We start from the raw sequence: 5,421 nt of genomic DNA, 5'->3' as shown, positions 1-5,421 counted from the left end.
TGTGGAGTCTGGAGCCAGGTGCATCGGGCATATAGCTAGCTTCCCTCCCTGGCCTCTTCCTCATTGTAAGCCTCAAGTAGTTAAAGTCAGTTTTGCCAGCTATGCAGTCCCTAACAGGCCCTTAAAAGTGGAGCGTTCTTCGCTTCTAACCAAAAGTTAAGCTGGGAGTGGTAAAGCCAGGAGTTGTAGCAGCTTGGGTTGGCTTTCCTAAGCCCTGTCCTTGTCCTTCCCGTAAGCAGGCAGCTTTGTTGTTTGAGAATCCCACATGGGCCTAGCGGCTCTGGCTGCTTTCCTTTCTCAGCCCTTGAGGATTAGGAAACGTCCTGAGCTTTCCCCGTTTTCCAGCTTGTTTCGGCCTCTAATGATTGAGAGTCTAACCCTTCCTCCTTTGCTGTTTGTAACCTCCCCTGGCCGGGCTTTCTCTTCCCTCTGCCCTCCTCTTCCTCCCCCCCTCCCCCCTCCTTTTTAACGTTTGTAACTCTTATCCCTTCCCAGAAACAAGGCTTGATTTTTTGCCAGCATTCTGTCCCGTGTAAGCCTTCATCATTCCCTGGCATTCACTTGGCTTTCCCCATTTTTGGCATGCTTTTATATATATATATATATATATATATATATATATATATAAGACCGCGGTGGCTTAGTGGTTAAGACGCTGAACTGCAGACTGGAAGGTCGGCAGGTCAGCAGTTCGAGACCCGAGTGCTGCGTGACGGAGTGAGCTCCCGTCTTCAGTCCCAGCTTCTGCCAACCTAGCAGTTCGAAAGCAAGAAATTGCAAGTAGATAAATAGGTACCGCTTCGGCGGTAAAGGTAGCAGCGTTCCGTGCACCTCGGTGTTCAGTCATGCCGGCCACATGACCACGGAAGCGTCTTCGGACAGCGCTGGCTCTTCGGCTTAGAAACGGGGATGAGCACCGCACCCTAGAGTCGGACACGACTGGTTGGGGACACCTTTACCTTTTTATATATATATAAAGGGGCCATTCCGGGTTTTCCACCATCCCCCAAATTTCCCGCTGTTTGGACCTCTTAAAAGCGTGCCACACTGTACCAATCCCACTCATCCCCAGCCTTGCTTTCGACTCTCAATTGATACTCGGTTCCCAGTGAGTTTTAAATATCTGTCTATTCTGCACCAGGTACCGCAGCCTCTCTTTGCTGGCTCTCGACTTCGTGGGATCTCTGCCCTTCACAAATTCCACAGGATGGTGACATCCTTGAGCTTCATTTGCATTGGGATTCTTGAGCTAATGTCTCCACCTTATGAGCTGGGGTGTACATTCTGCCGTGTGCATATCAAACTTCTGCCCAGTATCCTAGTATTTCTGTGATCATTGAGTACACCTGTATAGATGTGCGATTGTACACATGTGTGATGGATTGCAGGAGGCGTGGTCAGGGCCATGGGGAGCGGGAGGGACATTTTGACGGACTTTGAAGACGGGTCACAAAACTGGGGGGGCTTAAAACTCATTGGTGGCGATAGTGGTGGCAGAGACAGTGGCATCACTCAGTGGCTTCTGCAGTGGCCCTCTCCCCTGTAGTCACCAGCCAGTGGATGCCAAAGAAGCACTGCTGCAAAAATCAGGTAAATGAAATAATGGGGGACTTTGGGCCCTTCTCTCCCCCCTCCCCTTGACCCCCCCCCCTTGCACTGAACACCCTCGGAAGAGAACTTTTGGCTCAGCCCCAGTCTGGGTTGTGTCATAATCTGGGGAGACCTGATATTGTTGAATTCTAATGTTTCATGATACCCCCAAATCCACCAGAAGTTACTGGCCTCTTCCCCAAGCTTGACTTTAGCATATTCGGATTTCTTTTACTCCTCACCCCACTTTTCAGTAACATTGGTTCCAGCTTTTAGTGAAATAGAAACACAGTCAGTGTTCGTAACCCTTTGTACTGAGATCGAAGCCTGTCTGTAAGATGTTTGGGGTGGGGCTTTGTTCTCATTATTTTGCATTTATTGCCCTACTCCCTCCAATAGCTTCCCTTATCTTGCAGCCCTCGTGAACAACAATCAAAGAAGCAGTCCTTCCATTAACTCTGGTTGAGTACAAGCACAGTCTGCCGTTGGAAGCTACAGTTCTCGTCTGATCTCAGAAGCTAAGCGGGGTCAGCCCTGGTTAGTACTTGGATAGGAATCAGGCTTCCTGGGAATCAGGCTTCCTGCACTGAGCAGGGGGTTGGACTCGATGGCCTTGTAGGCCCCTTCCAACCCCATGATTCTATATAATCAGCTTGGTGCTGCTACTGATAGAACCAAAGAGACACCATCTTAAATTAGTGGCAGCCATCTCAGGCAGCCTCCTATAGTGGAAAGTCCCAAGAGGAGTTCCCCCCACCCTTGCGAAGCCGCCAAGTCTACAGCTAGAACCAGCTCCAGCTAGATCGTTTCCTGCCCCGCTTGAAAAGACATGTCAACAAGTTATATACGTCAACAAGGGTGTATATAAGCTGTACCAAAACCACCCAGGCTGTGGCTTTCCTTTGTGGCGCTAGCTGTGAGAATCCACCCAAGCAGCACTGTTTGTCTCCTGTCGAATAAAACATTGCATTGGACTGAATCTCAGAGTTCTGTGTGTCTCTAAGGGAATATTGGCATACCCCTTCTAGAGGGAACGAACTTAGGCACATTTTGTGCAACACTATCAAACCACGATAAACTGTCATGAGTGCACTGCTATGAGACTTCCATACTGGGGGGGGGGGGGGAATATCCCCCAGGAACTCATTGTTGGTGCTGTCCTTTAAAAGGAAACAAAATTCGACAAAATTCCTAATTGTATTGCAAAGGGCACATTTACAGATCAGATTATAAAATGCCAAAGTTAGGCAGCAATATCATCTCTGCTTAGGAAAGCTATAAATAAAAATGCTATTATAAACTGCTGCTGTTTAAAAATAGTATATTACGTGCCGTGGATTCAGTGTGTTAATCCCTTTTAAGGATGGGCATTGGATTCAGCCAAAGCTCATGCCAAATTGGACCTCTTCGGGCCGTTTTTGGTGCTTTCTGAGGCAAAACAGGCTTCCCTCTGGTGTGACCAGCACTGAAGCTGGACTCTCCATGAGGCTTTATTTGCTATTTGGCTTTGGAAAGTGTGTCCCCAAAGAAAGCATCTTTTGCTTTCATTTCTCCTGATCCTGAGGAGGAGGCAGAGGGGGGAATGAGGAGTGGGGTTGAGTAACTGCGTATCTTCTAATCATAGGACACAGTATACCAGCTGCTCTTCAGACAGTGTGCAAATGCTGCCCAGCATTAAGCTGGTTCTCAATCATCATAACATCCTAGACCATGCAGCTTCTGAAACTTTGCAGGTTTCATGCTTGGGGACAACTTTATACTGTGTACCATTTTCGTACATATTGCCCAGAAACACAGGCAAGAAGGAAGTGGGAGCAAATCAGTCCTAAGGTCTGGGGACAACCGCTGCACCTCTCCTTCTAAAACATTGCATGTTTCTTCCTTAGGGATACCTCTGGGTTGTGTGTCGTTTTTAGAACAATGGTCCACGAGGAATATAGGGAGAAGAGAATCCTCTTTGCAGACACTCAGAATGTCAAGGCTGCTCTTGCACAAATCCTGCTGCCCCTGTCCTTCTGAAACTTGGCGGTCTTGAACCTCTCAGAAGGGGCAACTATCCCTGAAATTTTCATTCACTCCTGCCCAGAAATAAAAGTAGTTCTCAAAAATGAAAATGTAAAGGCTTATATTTGATACTGAGTCAAAGCAGACTGACTCTGAATGTGTCATAAGGACATAAGAGCCATGCTGGATCAGACCAAGGGTCCATCCAGTCCAGCATTCTGTTCACACAGTGGCCAACCAGCTCTCAACCAGGAAACCACAAGCAGAACGCAAGTGCAACAGCATCCTTCCGCCCATGTTCCCCAGCAATTGGTGCACATAGGCTCACTGGAGGTAGCACATAGCCCTCAAGCCTAGTAGCCATTGAAAGATTTCTCCTCCAGGAATTTGTCTAACCCCCTTTTAAAGCCATCCAAATTGGTGGCCATCACTACATCCTGTGGTAGCTAATTCCATAGTAATTATGTGCTGTGTGAAAAAGTACTTCCTTTTATCTGTCCTGGATCTCCCACTAATCAGTTTCATGGGATGACCTCAGGTTCTAGAATTATGTGAGAGGGAGAAAACTGTCCCCATCGACATTCTCCCCACCATGCATAATTTTGTAGACCTCTATCATGTCTCCCCTTACCCTCCTTTTTTCCAAGTTAAACAATCCCAGCTGTTGTAACCTTCCCTCCTAGGGGAGATGCTCCAGCCCCTTGGTCATTTTAGTGCCCCGTTTCTGCCCTTTTTCCAGCTGTACAATATCCTGTAGAGGATGTAGTATCCAAGCAGAGGTGAGCTGTTTTCCAAAATGCCAGATTGGGGCCTGAGTCGAAGTAGGGAGAGGGCGGTACACACCTCTACCTTTTATCTCTCAGCCTCAGTGTTCCTCATCTGTAAAACAGTAATATTAATTGGCTTCCTGTGCTCAGTTCTTTGTGTAGCTTCAGCATATAACATTTAGAGTTTGGTTTTTGAGTTCCTGATCCAGCTCAGATGTAAATTTGTACTGGTACAGTAAGGTAATCCAGTGTATGTCTCACAGCAAATGTGGTGCTAGGCCCAATGTCCTCTGCCCACCATTTTGCAGTTGGATCCGCCCCTTTGCCAGCTATTTTCAGTGGCTCAAGCTAGTGGATTCCTGAGCTTTTGCAGGGAGATAGATTCATTCATTCTCTCTCTCTCTCTCTCTCTCTCTCTCTCTCTCTCTCTCGCTCACACACACACACCCCGAAACCTGACTTCAGCAAGCATTAATATTGCCTACCATGATCCATTTGCTTGCCCCAGCACTGACTGGCACCAAGGGGACTTGACTTCCCCTGAGATTGCTATCTAGGAAGAAGCCAAACACAGGGAAGGTACAGAATCAAGGATCCCCTCACCTCTCCAATAAGAAACACAATCCTTCTTCAAAAAGCATCCAGTCTGAGATTGATCCACTGGACTGGTTTGTGCCTGCAATCCTATATACATTGTACATGTACTGGAGAGTACATTCCATTGAAGGGATTTACATTTATTTATGTATTTATTTGATTTGTACCCCATCTTTCTACCAAGGAAAATGGTACTCAGGGTGGTTTACAATCATAAATAAAACTTGATTCAAACAATAATAAAACCAGTGCATTAAAATGTTGGAAGTGTGGGTGGAACTCTGCAAGCCTCAAAAAGAAAAGAGAAAGGCTGATGTGTCTGCATGGAAAAGGAACTGAGAGAGGACCTCCAAGCTCCCCAGACTGTCCGCTGATCTGTGCTGACCTTCCTTCTAATAGTAGACTGATATTGTTAGGGCTGTTGACCTCACTTCCTTCTTCCTTCTTCATGCTTTTGCCTCTC

The sequence above is a fragment of the Heloderma suspectum genome, chromosome 1 (assembly GCF_057233095.1).
Source record: "Heloderma suspectum isolate Gila_16-S chromosome 1, 16-S_ref, whole genome shotgun sequence".
NCBI lineage: Eukaryota > Metazoa > Chordata > Lepidosauria > Squamata > Helodermatidae > Heloderma > Heloderma suspectum.
This window is presented reverse-complemented; position numbering follows the sequence as displayed.